This window comes from Zea mays, chromosome 3, assembly GCF_902167145.1.
Source record: "Zea mays cultivar B73 chromosome 3, Zm-B73-REFERENCE-NAM-5.0, whole genome shotgun sequence".
NCBI classification, from domain to species: domain Eukaryota; kingdom Viridiplantae; phylum Streptophyta; class Magnoliopsida; order Poales; family Poaceae; genus Zea; species Zea mays.
In genome coordinates this window covers 60,263,144-60,282,257 of record NC_050098.1, presented here as the reverse complement: position 1 = coordinate 60,282,257, position 19,114 = coordinate 60,263,144, and the positions used below count along the sequence as shown (strand labels likewise).

The 19,114-nt window shown below is 42.1% G+C and overlaps 1 pseudogene; it reads left to right on the top strand.

Moving 5' to 3' along the window:
- The window catches only part of LOC103650139 (ubiquitin-40S ribosomal protein S27a-like), a 77,980-nt pseudogene extending 66,897 nt beyond the window's left edge, over positions 1–11,083 (top strand).
- The last annotated feature ends 8,031 nt before the right edge of the window (positions 11,084–19,114 follow it).

The following is a 19,114-nucleotide window of genomic DNA, read 5'->3' as shown; positions in this document are numbered from 1 at the left end:
GGTGAAGTTTGGCATGATTTGGAAAATGTTTGATACCTAAACCCCCAAAACCCTAAATTTCTAAGTAGTGCCTGCCCTATGAACTAAAATACTAACTCCACAAACCCTAGTTTTCTGGAGCCCCGTGAAGGAAAATTGTATTCTAGACCTAATATGATGTACCCTTATTATCTTTGCATTTTCATAAGCATTACATGAGCATTAATGAATATATATGATTATTTATAGAGAACGAAGAAGAAGTAGTGGTTGAAGAAGAAGAAGTTGCACCACCACCACCTGAAGACCCACCTGCCGGGAACTGCTTTTATTTCGATATTTGTGGAGCAGAACCCAACTCTCCTATAACACAAGGCAAGCCCCGATGCATTTGCCACCTCCTTGCTATTTTAAAATCTTTCTCACTTGCTTGATGCATTAGGTGATAGGAGTTGTGTGCTAAACAATTGCTGCATTTCCTTCCTTGGAAGATTGATTACCTTTCCTTGATCACCTGTTTTATAAAAAGGTTTTTCTTATGCTTAGTCTTGATCTAAAAAATGTTTTGTTTTGACAAAAGATGATGCTTCAAGTGGGATGGGGTGTTTTCAAAAATAAAACTTGATGGTGGATCCATCATGGTCGTGATGGGTTCAACATCGAAAAAGATGTACCTCTGTCAGGTACCAAACTTTGGGTTTAAAATGATAAAGCTGAGACCGGGTGGGTGACTTGCACGAGAAGAGAGTCTCGGTGTAGTGTCTCTGTCTGAGTCGATTAAGGACCGTCTCGATGTAGGCTTGCTGATCGAGGACCTTTTAACTGGTCACATGCCTCATCATGGGTAAGCTTTGCCTCGGGCAGACTAATACCAGAATAAGACAACACGCAATGGGAGTGGAGAGATGGCGAGAGTAGCATGTACCCTCCGTGGCAAGAGGCTGGACGGTGGTGTATCTGTGCTCTCGGTTGGCGTGAACCTGATCTAGTCTTAAGAATCCCGGTGCCGAGTTGACATATGCAAGGGATAAGTGCTACATATGTCATGTGATTGGAGATCCCCAGCTGGGTATTAATCGATTCGGATCGCCGTTACTTCTCGGACATGAAGACTTGGTCACTGCCCTACACGTAGCATTCCAGTGAACAAGAAGGGTTAATAAGAAGATGGCTAGTATAGGCCAAGTGTTTGAACTAGGATAGAAAGAGCTCTAGAATCAGGTAATGACTTAACTTGCTAATAAAAACTAGATTTTTAAGGATCCACTATTAGTAAGCATTTTTGCAAATAGAGTCTTGATTCTTGATTAAGCCTTACCTTGACTCCCTCAAGCCAGCATATCCTTGAGAGTCTTTTATTTTGATGGGTAAGACTTGCGAAAGTACACTTCGTACTCAGGGTTTTTGAACCCATGTTGTTGTAGGTGAGGAAGCAGCAAACTTTTGTTGCTTTTGTTCTAAGGTGGTGCCAAAGGAAGAAACTCAAGATTGAAGCCTCGGGAGGATGTTGTCCTCCTTTTAAAAACACTTTACTGTTAAGCTAGAGGGGTTTTTGCCTCCCAGGGTTTGTAATAATATTACTTCTGCACTCATATATAATACTGGTCTGTAATAATAACTCTTTCCATATTTTAATATAAATTAAGTTACTATAATTGCTTCCGCTCATTCGTTCCTCCGATGTGTTGTAATGTCTGCGAGACGGGTGAAACGCTCTTGGGAAAGGTAAGGAATTCAGATACAGAACTTATCAAGTGATCAAGTGCATCTACAGGGTTGTCCGAGGTCCGTTGGACAAGGACAACTGTAGGTGGGCCTAATGACTTGGGAGGTTCCGTCACACCCTTGATACATATTAAATCAACCTGAGATGTTTATAAATATTTTGTTGACAATTTCATTAGCTTTCCAGAAAGTCTAGGATCAATTTATTTGGATGCCTGAATCTTTAGTTGTGAATTTTTGCAGTCGCAAGTCTGAATCTGTTCAAATCTGAACAGAGCTGTTGTATTACCACTTTTTGACCTTGCTAAGTGTTGAATCATGTTATGATGACAATACCAAAGTTGTAGAGCACTTTATAAGCATTCCAGAAAGTCCTAGTTTGATATTTTTGGACTAATAATTGAAGAGTTATGATTAAAACAAGTAACTTTTGTGTTGCTGTCCAAAAATCTGCAAGTGCTTATTTGATTGTTGAGTTCACTCTTTTGGCTAAAAATGCTTAGTTAGCACTTAACGGACATAGACTTGTAATGGCTAAGCTTGAGATAACATGTATGTCCTGTTTTATATGTTTCTTTCTCTAGTTGATTGTGATATAGGGGTTCCATAGACATTGATGCATATGCCCTCTGTTAAACTTGTGTTGGGATGCTTTTGTGTGATTAATAGAAGAACTAATGAAAAGCCGTAGCAAACTAAATAAATGCTCATGCTTGTGAGGTCATGTTTGTATTGGTTAAGTATAGTAAGTGTCGTCATCTTTCCAGTGGTAGTGACTACGTATGCCTGATGACGTGTAGATAACTAAAGCTAACATGTGGTTGTCTACGGTGTCTTCCAATTTAACGTTTAGTTTGCCACTGTGTATTTGTATATCTTGTGCTACTTTCATTATATTCATACATATGCATCTTGCATCTCATTTAGGACCGAGAGATGATGATCGTGCAAGTGATGTGGTGTGTCACACCCGGTTTTGGAAGATAAACCGAATGCGAACCATGTAGTGCCAGGATCAGAACTCACGTACACAACGATTACATAATTGGACATCCTCACACAATGCTTGAATTAAATAGCGGAAAGGTACTTAGTTACATCAAGATGTCTAAGACATCCACAGAGTCTATTACATAAACATAGGGTTCAACAATAATATCAAAGTGTGGAGTAACGAAACATAGAAGATAAGCCTACACAGGCAGCTGACTGGGGGTTTGCCACTAAGATAAACTAGAACTCATCGTATTCCTGGAACTCCTCGAAGTCATCCATGTTGCTAGCTTCACCTCTTGAGCACTGAGAGCAATGGGGACAACCTGGGGTGGGGTGGTTTGTAAAGCAAGGGTGAGTACACTTCAACGTACTCAGCAAATGTCCCGTTTGGCTAAAGTGGACTAGCTGTATGTGGAGTTTAAAGTTAAGCAGTTGCTTTTAGTTGGTCAAGTTTTATTTATATAAGTAGAGCCAAGTTTTAGTAATAACCCAGTTATTACCCAGAGGCACTCCCTCCAAGAGGAAATACCAGAGATCAAAATTATTATCACCATTGTTAATCATCATCATAAAAGTAACCATTGTTCTTCTAATCGAAGAGGATCCCAAGGCTGCTCATAACCGTGAGCACAGCTGATATACTAGTTTCTAACACTCTGCAGAGGTTGCACACTTTACCCACAAGCCGTGATTCCCATTCTGCCCGGGGTTCTAGCCTCCCCATTGATCACTACCAAGGTGACCTAGCAGGTCTCAATACATAGCCTTTATAAAGATTTCCCAGAGGTCATAGCCGCCCGTTAGGTTTCTCCAGTTTGATAAACACAGTACATCTCCCCAAAGGAAGGGTGACTAACAAAACCAAATCAAAGAACCTCTGCAACCAACATCGGCAGAGCAAGTATTGTGCCCGGACCCCATTGATGGCCCTACAGCGAAGCCAACTACTCCTCTAGTTCCTATAATTAATCAGCTAAGGGAGTCCCATTCCACCCTCATGGTTGCATTGTTATCCCGGGTTGTCACTCCCCAAACAGGTCCTTACGGAGAGGTACTCAGGAAAGAGCCTGAGCCCCCTAAAGTAATCACAAGGACCCCATCGGGATAACATCATCGTATCATAAAAGATCACATCATATTCATTGATTAAGTTTAAGGAATAGCATAAGCTAACCATGATTTACCCAAAAAGGTAAACAAGGGTAAGGGAAATACAAACTAGTCAATCCTTAAGTTTCAGTAATGTAATGTGGGACAGTGAATTATAAAGTATAGTATGACATAGTAGGTCTGAGGACACTTGCCTTCACCAGGTTGTTGCTGAGGGAGGTCTCCAACAACACACTCAGGAATCTCGGACTGCTTGTTGTTTAAGTAAAGCGAGCATACATTCAATACATTTGGAAAAGTATAAATGAACAACACATCAAACATTTACAATCATTGACACATAACTCAAAAAGGTATAGCATTAAGTGTAGGGGAATGATATCAAGTTACAAAGAAAATGAAGTAATCCTAATTGGGGAATTGATTACTCTTTAAATGTGTAGGACATAGCTCAAAAGGGTTAAGTAGTGATTAAAAACAAAGGAAAGTTAGAATTATAATATAAACTACTCTCATTTAGGAATTTGATTATCCTTTAAATATTATCCATAATTACATACCTAATTCTATTTATCACATTAGGGTCTAAAAGGTTAAACCAAAAGTGAATCCATGAAATGCATAACACTAATCTCACAAAATTCAATATGCTTTATTCCTAGGGTTCTCCTTTTATTTATTTCATTAAATAAATAAATCAACATATACTTTAATTCTATATTCTAAGTGTAAAAATTAAAGTGTACAAATTACAGTTGGTCATGTTTTATTTGAACAGAGAATAATTTGATGAACATTTTGCAATTTGAACCACTAAATTTGGAGTTCATATGAAAAAGATATTAAATAAACAAGTTTTGAAGTTTGAAATATGAAATTAAGGCTAAATATGTAATTAAATAAAAGTCCAGGGGCTATTCTAAAGAAACCAGGGACCTATGCGCTAAAACAAAGGATAGTGGGTTGATTTCCTAAAACCAGGGGGTTCTTAAGCAAAACGACTACACGAAGGGGTACGAGGTAATCTCAGCCATCGGATCAGAAACCGACGACTCATATTAGATTGTGCGGGCGCGCGGACGCGACTGACAAGCGGGGCCAGGGCGTCAGCGAGCCAGGGCGGGCTGACCAGCCGAGCCCAGGGGCAGAGACATGGGTGAGGGGGAGAGAGGAGAGACGGTTGGATCTAGATCAGACAGCTACGATTAGATCTGCTCGGTTTAGCTCTACACTGTCCGATCTCGGGCGAACGACCGAGATCTAACGACGGGGGGGGCGGGGGGCAGACATGGGCGTGGTGGCGCCGCTCGGTCCCACGGCGGGAACTCGCCGGAGACGAGCAGACTGGCCATAGTGGGGCACCAAGGGGTTGGCCTAGGCGCGTACAGGGGGATCTGGCGAACTCAGCCGAGGGCACCACACCGGCGCAGGAGCACTAGAGGGCGCTGCACACGGCGACGCAGGGCAACTCTGGCGAGCAATTGCGCGCTAACCAGTGCAGTACACAGGGAAATAGGGGCGCGGGGAGGTTGCTCACCTTGAGGGGAAGCGCTGGCGTCGCAAAGCAACGACGGAGGCGCAGAGGCTCGACGGGGCAACGGTGGCGGACTCCGGCTGTGCAAGAAAATGCTCCGGTGAGCGTGGACCGGGCGCAGCAGGGAGGGAGAGGGCACACCGAAGGGTGTCCCGAGTAGCTAACGGCAAGGCGAATCTTACCGTGGCACTGGACGGGACACGGGCGCAACGGCGGCCACAGAACAGGCGGTGGACGTCGATGGACGGTGGCGGAGGTCCTCGGTTTGCGTGGGCAGAGCGAGAGAGAGAGAGAGCTGGGCAGAGGGCGCAAATGGAAGAGGGGAGGTGGGCGAGCAGGGCGCGGGGGCTCGGTCGTGGCCGGAGATCGCGCGAACGTGGGCGCGTCCACGGTGGGGAGATCTTGGGCGAGAGGTTAGGGACGCGCTGACAGGTGGGGTCGGTGGGGTAGAGAGAGGGAAGGCGGGCACGGGCGAGAGCAACGGCGCTGATAGGTCGGTCCCACGGAACAACGAGAGAGCGAGGGAGAGAGGGCGCTCGGGTTTGCGCCAACAGGCGGGGTCTGCCTGTCAGCCACAGGGACGCGCGGGCGAGCTCGCGGGCTGGGCTTAATGGGTTGCCTTGGGCCGAATTGGCTTTTCCTATTTTCCTGGAATTTCTATTGCCTTTTCTATTTATTTTCTTTAAGGTTTTCAATTCAAATTCAAATCAAGTTTCAAATTCAAACCAAGTCAAATATGTGCAACGTTTCAAAGAATATTTAGGCTCAATATGATGCAACATTCCATGACTCATGTTTTGGGCAAAATAAAATAGATAATCCCTCACTATTACACCTAACTCTAATTAAAAGAGAAGAGAGAGAGAAAACTAGAGAGAGAAAGAAACTAGAGTGAGATAGAGAAGAGTAACACAAGAATTTGCGTGATCATTAGAAAGAAATTTTATACCCCCAAATTCAGGGTGTTACATGGTGCCAACCACAGGATGCAGTTGGTGGATGACCTAAAGAAGGATGGACATGACCAGTGGATGCTCGCCAAGTGAGTGCCACCCAGCAAACACTATCTAAGTGTTAAATTCCAGGCAAGCCCCTGTTTTATGCATAACATATGCTATTTTACTGCACTTAATGATTGTAGGCTTGTACTGTGCACTTAAGTGTAGGAGTTGTCTAAAACCCTGGTTGCATGAACTCAGTATTCCTTTTGAGATGGATACTAGTATGCTAGGTCGAGTAGCTGCTTTGCTAATTAGGGATCTCGGTAGAAGACGAGTGATTTTTCTAGCACTCGCGCGAGGTTAGGAAATTGGTTGTATCCATTTTTTATAACGGAATGACGATGGTCTGTGGACACAGATCCATTGGGATGCGTTGTTTACGAGACAAAATTGGAATAAGGATTAACGTGTGGATACCTGTGTCAAGCGTTTGAACGTACTAAACACATGGCGAGAAATATGGTAAATCGGTAAGCCTAGTACTTGATTGAACCTGCCCGCAGACTTTACTCCTCACTGGACCTGAGACAGAGTCTCCCATGCTGGATGATGGTGGGTACAAGTGCGGCCATTGCACGGCGAAAGCCAGGGACAATTGGAGCATTGTACGCCAAGGCCGTGAGCCCTGTTCTGTTGCTAGGGAATCGATGGGGATGGTTGATGTGTGTGGGGACGGAGTGCCTCGCCACATCGTGTGTTTAGGTTTACCTTGCAAGGTTAAAACTTGATTTGAATCGTCTGCTTCTCGCAGCTAATGAGACTGCTTGATCCATTGTACTACATTGAGTAATAAGTGGAAATGAGATGACTCGCAAAAGATGTTGATTGATATAATGTTTGATACCATGTATGAATAGCTAGGTACTCATCTAGTTTAAATTATCATTCTAGAATTTGAAAAGATAAAACTTGATTTTAGACTCAGCTAGTGCTTTTGGCAAACCAAACCCCTCAGCCAAACAGCTGCATGTCTAGAGGTAGAGGAGTAGACTCCTCACACCGGGTAAGTCTAGCTGAGTATTAGTATACTCAGCCTTGCTTGTGGCATAATTTTTGCAGGTACCTCCTTGATTTAGTTGATGGTGTGACTTGGCCTTCATCCTTGCCACCGGGATAGATGGTCGAGTGGTTTACTGCTTCCGCAGGAGAGGACCAGGAGGAGTAGCGTGGCCAGGCTTCGCCATGTTACTCGGTTTTCTCCGTTAGTTATTTCCGCTGCATTAAAATTTATGGTTATTATTTTTGAAACTCTGATAATGTAATCACTAATGATACTTTCTTAATTTATGGTATTATGCTTTATTGTATTTCTCTGTGTCTCACCTTCGAGTGAGCTAGTGGTATTCGATCCTAGATAAGTGGCTTTATCGGACTAGATCCGAGGGACTGACGGGTTATTCCGCTTTAAGTGTGTTGCTGCCTTTAAGGGTGCGACTTGGGCACTTAAGCTGGAATAATTCGGGTGGTTCTGCCACAGATGTCCTTTCCAATTATATCTTCCAATAACATGATTTGTATGTTTAGATAACCATGGCATATCAGTACTAAAAGAAAGTTTCTCCTCTAAATTATTTAGATTACAGAGAACATCAAATTCAGTATAGACTAAAGTATTTAAAGAAGATAACAATTTTAGTTCATCAGACACACTAGTTATAGGATTGAAAGTTCTAATTTCAGCACAATTAACAGGATTGGAAGAAACAATATCAAGTTTGTGCTCAAGTTGTAGCATATAAGTAATAGAAGAATCATCATACAACTCTTTTTTATCACAAGAATTACTAGTACAATCATCTTGTAATAAAGTTAACTCAAGTTTATTTGAAGGCATGACATCATTGGAATAAACAAATCGTTCTCACATAAGCATTTTCATATTAGCCCAAGTTTTTGGTTTATCAAATGGAGTTAAAGACTCCCACCAAGATAAAGCAAAATGGGTCAAAACACTAGTTGCCTTTTTGATATTTTCCGTTCACACAAAAATATGTTGCATAAAGACAATCTATCTTAGTTTCCCACTCAATATATTTTTCAGCATCTATATCATCATAGGATGGAAAAGCATGAATAGAATCACTTGCAGAAGAAGTTGTAGGGTGTGGTAGACGAGTCTCCGTCGTGTCCATCTGTTCAACAAGTCCTCAAACTCTCTTCAACCTTTCAGTGTTCATGTTGAGTGTATCACACATAGCTCTCATCATGTCACGGAGCTCCAGATGAAATGTTAATTTCATTGTTAGTACAAAATAGAAACAAGGCAACAAGCAAAAGGTGTGAATCCTACAACTACTCTCAAGGATGGTGGTAGAACATAAGTTATGAAGCGTCTTACCCCGCTCTTACAAGGTGCTTACCAGCACTGCAGGTAGCAAACGACGGCCGGTGTGATAGCCTAAAGAGCGTGGGTGTGATTGCAAAGGAGTACATGTTCTACTCGGGAGAAAGGTGGAGCTTTGAGAAGGCTCACTAATATATATTTGTGGCACACAAGTTAGTAACATGTAGCAATGCTGAATAAGTATCCAAAGTACTCGTCCTAGCTACTGGCTTAGAGAATGTATTAGAATAGTTGGAGGAAGACACAAAAAAGGCAATGAGGATCTAGGTACAAGGAAACAAGTCGAAAATAAGATGAATCATAGAGGTGCACAGATCAATGGTGTTTCTTCTTATGCGCACATTTTTTCTCCCTTTTTTCTATTTTTTTCTTTGTTTGCGCTTCTTTTGTGCACTTATATATTCTCTTTTTTCACAAAAGTGCTGCAAAAACAAGATACAACTCAAGAGTATAAAAAATGTTCGCATGTCTGTTACAGATTTTCTGCTCTAACTTCAACATGCTGTTTAACAAATATAGCAACCTCAAACGCAAAAAATTCACAATACAAAAGTTGTAGATATCTTTTATCTCTCTTTATTTTATATATATGGATCACTTGTTTTGGATAATTAAAGTGGAAGATAATGACACTGAAAATAGACTAGTCCGAAATTTTAGGATCCTAAATAGATTTAATTCCAATACCTCCTTGATAACGACGTTTCCTATAAAACTCAGAAGTAAGAAAGTTGTAGATAATTTTCTAAGCTTTCCATAAAGCACAAGAACACTATATTCCGACTTTGTATGCGAGATTTATGCTCAAAATACCGTGCTAGACAGAAACTAATCTAATAAGGATGTGATGATGAGATAAAATAGGATGGGTTTTGCAGATGAGATTTGTTTTGAAGATCGATATTGTAGGATGGGAGCGGATGGAAAGGATCAAACTGAACCAAAACAAATCTAAACCAGCAACCAAACTCAACCTAGGACACAAACTCAGAACTGCAGACTCCAAAACTGAAATGTGCAAAGGCTAAGGCGATGGTTTTAGGTCGGGATGAAGTGATCGTAATTTTTTTGGCATTTTTGCGAACTATGGGACAAACAAACGAATCAACAGATAAGATTATACCCCATGGGCGACGTGAATCTTGATACCACTTGATAGAGGCGAAGGCCCGGTCTTCCGTGAGGTACGATAACTTGATTGGGTGGAGATCTCGACACTGATGATCCAATGCTCCGAGCGAATGGATCCTCGCAATCACTACACCACTGCTCCATTGGTTATGACCCGTTACACACGAGTGACCTTGCCATGAAGGCTTATCCCTGCATGCACAATCAAGAACACAACCAAGAATAGGAAGAACGCAATCAAAATTGTATTGATCACGAGTTGGGCTCTCACAAACCGATGAACGACGACAGTGTTCAATGACATATATGATCTAAGAAAAACTCAAACCCTAATGTGGCGATGACTACTATTAAAATAAAGGTGAGGGGTGTGCAGAACCCCTAGAGGCACCCTGAATGGGCTCCAACACGATACACGGCCTAGCGGCCCAACAGACAGTGTCGCAGCACCAAAACAGAATCTAAGCGCTGACTTGTTTCGACGATTCCCGTTGACCTCGGATGAATTATAAGGTGGGACCAGTTGGGTTGGTTAGATAATATTATTTTCTTTCCAACCATATCAAGTATGTCACAATCAGAGTTTGTATGCCTCTTGGGTGTCTATTTTAGTGCATACTAGTCCTGTAACCCGAGATGGAATCACAGCTGAGTCGGACTTGATTTTCTTCCTGTTGTGGACGCCCTTGCTGCTGCTCCTCGACACCTTAGCCTTTCCCAAGTTTTTGATGGTCCTCTTCAAAGTTGCTAATCATTAAAACATCCATGTCACCAAGTGTAAGCTCTAAAACACAATTGACTTGGTTAGAACGAACCTAGAGATTCATCTTTCGTGCACTTGCTTGTGTTGTCGGTCCATGCATTGTTTGTATGGCAGTGATGTTCTTATCAACAAGTAGTAGGGCATCTTGCCGAACCAATAGCGCCTCATCTTCGCCGGCAAGTAGCTCAAGGATGGGCGTACCCTCGCCGACTACAACATCCAGAAGGAGTCGACGCTGCGCCTGGTGCTCTCTGCCTTAAGGGCAGCATCAAGAAACGCAAGAAGAAGATGTACACCAAGCCCAAGAAGATCAAGAACAAGTACAAGAAGGTGAAGCTCGCCGTGCTCCAGTTCTACAAGGTGGATGACGCCACTGTCAAGGTCACCGGCCTTCGCAAGGAGTGCCCAACACCGAGTGTGATGCGGGGGTGTTCATGGCCAACCACTTCGACCGCCACAACTGCGGTAAGTGTGGCCTCATCTACATCTACAACCAGTAGGCGTAGGATTCTCCTCCTTCTGTCGGCAAGAAGGAAAATGGAAACTAAAAAGTGTTGATAGCTGATAATCTTTTTTGTTTTGTTTTGTTGTTTTGTCGCATGCTAGTAGTTCCTTGGAACGGAACATAACAGAATACCTACAACTCTTATGTTGATGTGTACTTTGGTGTCGATGAGTTCATGTCATTATGGGTCTTGTCTAGTACTATTAAATTTATGTTCGGGTTAATCTTATACTATGTTTTCGTTCCATGTTGTAATTCTCGGCCCCTCAGTTGGTAATTTGCGAATTACTGTGAGTAATCGATTGGATATGTACCTATAGGTAGCCATGCAGCCCGAGGCCCGGTAGCCCGACCCGAGGCCTGGTTTTTTGGACTAACCCGAACCCTGCACGCCCTGAAGGGCATCGTGCTCGGGTTGTCACGACATGGTCTAGCAGGCCATGCCTGGGCTGGCACCCAGGCCCACGGGCAGGCATGACCCGGCATAATTGTTAGGCTGTGGCCGAGCAATGGCCAAGCTCCCCCCGTCTGCCCATGTGTGGTCGCGTTTATATGACGTAGCCTGTGCGGCTATGTTCCCCCACCCTAGTTCCACACCCTCGACCCCGTCGCCCTAACCCTAAATCGACACCTCTGCTCTTCCCTCTGCCTCGATAACTCTGCCTTCGTGCCTCTAGCCTTTGACTGACTGCCTCTTCGGCGAGCAGCGAGCCGGTCTCGGAGTTCCGCCTCCGCCTCAGCGCCTTCAAGCTCCCCTGACTACCTCTCCGCTCTCTGGCTTCTCTACCGACTATGGTGACCTCAAACTCGAAACACCTGTCATCAGCGACATCGCCTCCCTCTCTGCCTCTCCCTTTTCCATCTCTCTATCTCCCTCTTCTCCGCCGGTAAATCGGTGATTATGTGAGTTTGTTGTCTTGTGTCCCTCCTCCATCAGTCACAGTTCTTGCTAATCGAGTGTCGTCTTCTCTGGTGGTTCTTGCTTCTTGTTCTTGGTGTGCTCGTCATTTTCTCTGGGACCTAGCTCCAGTTGTGCAGGTAAAATCTTAGCCCTACTCTCTAACCCTAAGTCTCTCATTCTTGTAGTTTGATGTTGTTCTTCCTTTGTTTCGTTTTCTTAGGTTGGTAGACGATGCATCTTCTTCTAGCTGTGGCCTAGGATGTGAGCCTCGAATGGTGCCATTTTAAGCTAGCCTGGTAGTTGTTGTTGTAAGAAAACTTGGCCAGTGAAAGGCATTTGTCCCAACTTTTGCCATAATGAATCACACATGCCCTTAACATATCTTCAAGAATTTGATTTACTCTCTTTGTCTGGCCATCAGTTTGAGGATGGTAGGCTGAACTCTGGAGTAGAGTGGTACCAAGTGCTTCCTATAGCTGCTCCCAAAAACGCGCCACGAATGGGTGCCTCGGTCTAGAAGGATAAAGATGAAAGGGAATTAGGCTTACACCTTTTTCCTAATTGATTTTGGTGGTTAAATTGCCCAACACAAATAATTGGACTAACTAGTTTGCTCTAGTCTATAAGTTCTATAGGTGCTAAAGGTTCACAATAAGCCAATAAAAAGACCAAGAGAGGGTTCAAACAAAGAGAGCAAAAGACAACCCAAAGGCACCCTGGTCTGGCGCACCGGACTGTCCGGTGTGCCACTAGACAGTGTCTGGTGCACCACCGGACAGTGTCCGGTGCACCAGGGCACTCGACGCTGAACTCGCCACCTTCGGGAAAAATGGGAGTCCGCTCCGCTATAATTCACCGGACTGTCCGGTGAAGCACCGGACAGTGTCCGGTGTCACACCGGACTGTCCGGTGTGCCAGCGGAGCAACGGCTACTTCGCGCGCAACAGTCGACTACAACGCATTTAATGCGCGCCTGCACGAGCAGAGGTCAGAGCACGCGCAGTTGGCGCACCGGACAGTCTACAGGACCTGTCTGGTGCACCATCGGACAGCCCAGAGGCCCCACAAGTCAGAGCTCCAACAGTCGAACCCCAACGGCTGGCTGACGTGGCTGGCGCACCGGACAGTGTCCGGTGGCACACTGGACTGTCCGGTGCGCCATGCGACAACAGTCTCCCATCGGCCATTTTTGGTGGTTGGGGCTATAAATACCCCAACCACCCCTCATTCAATGGCATCCAAGTTTCCAACCTTCAACACATTACAAGAGCTATAGCATTCAATTCTAGACACTCCAAAGAGATCAAATCCTCTCCCAAGTCCGGAATCACTCCAAATCAAATAGTGACTAGAGAGAGCGACTTTTGTGTTCATTTGAGCTCTTGCGCTTGGATCACTTCTTTTCTTTCTCATTCTTCTTGTGATCAAACTCAATTGTAACCAAGACAAGAGACATCAATTGTGTGGTGGTCCTTGCGGGAACTTCGTGTTCCGTTTGATTGAGAAGAGAAGCTCACTCGGTCTAAGTGACCGTTTGAGAGAGGGAAAGGGTTGAAAGAGACCCGGTCTTTGTGACCACCTCAACGGGGAGTAGGTTTGCAAGAACCGAACCTCGGTAAAACAAATCATCGTGTCTCACTCTTCATTTGCTCACGATTTGTTTTGCGCCCTCTCTCTCGGACTCGTTTATATTTCTAACGCTAACCCGACTTGTAGTTGTGCTTAAGTTTATAAATTTCAGATTCACCCTATTCACCCCCCCTCTAGGCGACTTTCAATTGGTATCAGAACCGGGTGCTTCATTAGAGCCTAACCGCTCGAAGTGATGTCGGGAGCATCCGCCAAGAGGGAGACCGGGACCGGCGAGAAGTCCACCACAAGGCATGGGAAGGCTCCATCCGGGGAGTCCGCCAACAAGGTGAAGGGATCCCCTTCACACAACAAGTCGGGTCGGAGCGGTGACAAGAAGAAGAAGATGAGGAAGGTGGTCTACTATGAGACCGACTCCTCGTCACCATCCACCTCCGGCTCCGACACGCCGTCCATAACTTCTAAGCGCCATGAGCGCAAGAAGTTTAGTAAGATTCCCTTACGCTATCCTCGCATTCCTAAGCATACTCCATTACTTTCCGTCCCATTAGGCAAACCACCGACGTTTGACGATGAAGATTATTCTAGGTGGAGTGATATGATGAGATATAACCTAACCTCACTCCACAAAAGCATATGGGATGTTGTTGAGTTTGGTGTACAGGTACCATCCGTAGGGGATGAAGATTACGATGAGGACGAGGTGGCCCAAATCGTGCACTTCAACTCCCAAGCCACCACTATACTCCTCACCTCTCTAAGTCAAGAGGAGTATAACAAGGTGCAAGGATTGAAGAGTGCCAAGGAGATTTAGGACGTACTCAAGACCGCGCACGAAGGAGATGAGGTGACCAAAATCACCAAGCGGGAGACGATCGAGGGGGAGCTCGGTCGGTTCCGACTCAACCAAGGCGAGGACCCTCAAGCCATGTACAACCGCTTGAAGACCTTGGTGAACCAAGTGCGCAACCTTGGGAGCACCAAATGGGATGACCATGAAATGGTCAAGGTTATTCTAAGATCCCTCATTTTTCTTAATCCTACGCAAGTTCAATTAATTCGAGGAAATCCTAGATACACACAAATGTCTCCCGAGGAAGTAATAGGAAACTTTGTGAGCTTTGAGTTGATGATCAAAGGCTCAAAGAAAATCATCGAGCTAGATGGCCCCTCCACGCCCGAAGCACAACCAGTCGCATTCAAGGCGACGGAGGAGAAGAAGGAGGAGTCTACATCAAGTAGACAACCCATCGATGCCTCTAATCTCGACAATGAGGAGATGACGCTCATCATCAAGAGCTTCCGCCAAATCCTCAAGCAAAGGAAGGGGAAAGATTACAAGCCCCGTTCCAAGAAGGTGTGCTACAAATGTGGTAAGCCCGATCATTTCATTGCTAGATGTCCATTATCTAGTGATAGTGACAGGGGCGACGACAAGAAGGGCAAGAGGAGAGAAAAGAAGAGGTACCACAAGAAGAGGGGCGGCGATGCCCATGTGTGCCGCGAGTGGGACTCCGAGGAGAGCTCCTCCGACGAGGACGCCGCCAACATCGCCGTCACCAAGGGCCTCCTCTTCCCCAACGTCGGCCACAAGTGCCTCATGGCAAAAGACGGCAAAAGGAAGAAGGTAAAATCAAAATCCTCCACTAAATATGAAACCTCTAGTGATGAGGATAATACTAGTGATGAGGAGGATAATTTGTGTACCCTTTTTGTCAACCTAAACATGCAACAAAAAGAAAAATTAAATGAATTAATTAGTGCTATTCATGAGAAGGATGAACTCTTGGACACCCAAGAGGACTTCCTAATTAAGGAAAATAAGAAGCATGTTAAGGTTAAGAATGCTTATGCTCTAGAAGTAGAAAAATGTGAGAAATTATCTAGTGAGCTAAGCACTTGCCATGATACTATTGCCAACCTTAGAAATGAAAATGCCAAACTAATTGCTAAGGTTGATTCAAATGTTTGTGATGTTCCCAATCTTAGAGATGATAATGTTAGCTTACTTGCTAAGATTGAAGAATTGAATATCTCTCTTGCTAGCCTTAGGAATGATAATGAAAAATTACTTGCTAAGGCTAAAGATTTAGATGTTTGCAATGTTACAATTTCCAATCTTAGAAGTGAGAATGACATTTTACATGCTAAGATTGTTGAACTAAAATCTTGCAAACCCTCTACATCTACAGTTGAGCATGTTTCCATTTGCACTAAATGTAGAGACATTAATGTTGATGCTATCCATGACCACTTAGCTTTAATTAAGAAACCAAATGATCACATAGCTCAACTTAATGCTAAGATTAATGAGCATGACTTAGAAAATGAAAAATTTAAATTTGCTAGAAGCATGCTCTATAGTGGGAGACGCTCTGGTATCAAGGATGGCATTGGCTTCTAAAAGGGAGACAATGTCAAGCTTAATGCCCCTCCTAAGAGATTGTCCAACTTGGTTAAGGGCAAGGCTCCCATGCCTCAGGATAACGAGGGTTACATTTTGTACCCTGTCGGTTACCCCGAGAGCAAAATTAGGAGAATTCATTCTAGGAAGTCTCACTCTGGTCCTAGTCATGCTTTTATGTATAAGGGTGAGACATCTAGCTCTAGGCAATCAACCCGTGCTAAATTGCCTAAGAAGAAAACTCCTACTGCATCAAATGATCATAACATTTCATTTAAAACTTTTGATGCATCTTATGTGCTAACCAACAAATCCGGCAAGGTAGTTGCCAAGTATGTTGGGGGCAAACACAAGGGCTCCAAAACTTGTGTTTGGGTACCCAAAGTTCTTGTATCTAATGTCAAAGGACCCAAAACCATTTGGGTACCTAAAATCAAGAACTAAAATTGTTTTGTAGGTTTATGCATCCGGGGGCTCAAGTTGGATCATCGATAGCGGGTGCACAAACCACATGACCGGGGAGAAGAAGATGTTCTCCTCCTATGAGAAAAACCAAGACCCCCAACGAGCTATCACATTCGGGGATGGAAATCAAGGTTTGGTCAAAGGATTGAGTAAAATTGCTATATCACCTGACCATTCCATTTCCAATGTTTTTCTTGTAGACTCTTTAGATTACAACTTGCTTTCAGTTTCGCAATTATGTAAAATGGGCTACAACTGTTGTGACACTACAAAAATCATTAAATAAAAATAATATATTTGGTTATTAATGAAATAAAAATTTTCTTTTAAGTGTTTGTTATTTATGTGCATTTGGAATGATTTTTGATTTCTCATAATTGATTTTAGATATTAAATAGCATTTCCTCTTAAATGAAAATTCACATAAATAATATAATAAATATTAGTCCAAGAATTAATATTTTATTTTGATTTGATTAATTTGAATTTTATGATTATTTAATATGTATTTCGAAAATTAAAAAGGAAATAGAAAAAAAAGAAAAAAAAGAAAAAAAAACAAAACCTAATCTAACCCTAGCCGGTCGTATGGCCCATTAGGCCCATCAGCCGCCCAGTCACCTAAAACCTAGCGCGCGCACCCCTGTAGCCGCCGCCGCCCCTGCTCCTCTCCCTCAGCCGCCACCTTTCTCTCTCTCCCCACTCTCTCTCTCTCTCCTCCCCTCGCTTCCCTCTCCCCTGCAGAGTCCGTGAAGCTCATCCGCGCAGCACCCCGTGACCGTGACCACGCCATTCGTCCGCATCCGTACGTCGTTCGTCATCCGTGGAGCCTCGCCGGAGTTCGAACCCCGCTCGTCGACGTTCATCTCTGTGCACGAGCGAGAACCCAAGGTTGAAAACAACCCCAAATGTTGATTTATGTTCTAAATCATGTTTTGAATTAAGTTTTGAATCTTGTGATTTATTGTTGTAATATTGATGCGATTTGGCGATTCGTGTACAATTTTAGATATTCGACATATACGTGTAACCGAAATCGAACCCCGCGACAACGCTTTAATATGTGTATGACTTTTATAATAAGCACGGTCACTATTCACTATTTCCGTGGTGTTTATACTAGAAATGTTTATAATTAATTTCACTTTTGTGTGTGGAACGATAATTGTTAGTAGTAGTTTAAGTATAAACTTATTAGCATGAAGAAATTGAAATAGACACCAAGTCATGTATTTTCTAGTCGAATGAAAAAATATATAGATTTTACTATTCCTAATAAATGTATTCATAAGTATAGCACTTAATTACTTAGAATAGTAAAATGCTCATTTATGTCATAATAACCATGAATAGGTTATTAAAAGTCTCATTTAGTAATTTACAATTAATTCTAGTATATTAATGTTAAAAGAATTATAAATAAACAAAGTTATATGTATAAATCCTATTTAGAAAAGAAAGGAGAAAACCGAAATAGTAGGATTTATAATGTTAAAATGACTTAACTAGGCACTCATACTTTTTTAATAAAGAAAATAATAGTTATGTCGATAAACATAGGTTTCTTACTAAAGAATTAGATAATTTGTTTCTAACTTTAAAATGACCTTTTTAATAGTTATCATATTTAACAAGATTCATTATAGATGTTTAAGTATAGCCGTATTAAATAGAAACTTAAAAGTAATATGTCATATAACTTTTCTAATAATTATATAATGGCTTAATTAAGTGCTCACATCGTCATAACTAAAACAATAGTTAATAACATACCAATGAATATAATATTCATTTTAAATATTTAGGTCATATGTTTCTAAACTAAATGTAAAGATAAATAATAGAGTAATTATGTCCTCTCATAACCTAGTTAATTAGATTTATATTGGTTTACAACTGGTTATATAGGCTTAAGTAATCATTTAATTAAAATTAGTTCATATTATTTATATATGTGTCACTTAGTTTTTCCTAAAGAATAAACTAAGGAAATTAGTGTTCATGTTCTTTAATAATAATGTTAGTTTGTATATTGTTTTGTATATGGCTTTCTTAATAAAATATAGGACACGTACTTTATAATAAAAATAAAATATAATTGTTTGTTTATTGTCTTTTACATAAAATTTCATTAAAGCATATATCATAACTTTCCATAAATAGGTGTTTAATGATAATGACCTTTTCACATAAAATCTATTTAGACTTATATCTTAATTTATCATAAGAGATAGGTTTAACAATGAATTATAGGTTCCATAATGCTTCATAAATTAACAATGTATTTCATAACGCATTAACCTTAGATATAACTTATATGTGTTCTAAAAGGTTAAAAAGGTTTAGTAATGTTATAACGTGTTTTATCGTCTTATAAACCCTTAATATTAGACATATCACATATGACGTTTTATAAAAGATTAAATTGGTGAACCAAATATTTGTATATTTTAATTAAGATACTTTAAGCTCATGTCTTGTTTTATAAAGTATAGATCACACACTTTTGAAAAGAATACCTTCTTATTATAACCATTACTTGCGACGTTTTTGAAAAGCGAACACTCTTTTCGTTAGGCTTTCTTTTAGCTTTACGTATGGTGAATGTTGTATGTTATTGAGTGGTGTTTGTTCTTCTTGTTTGTTTGTGTGATATTCAGTGGTTG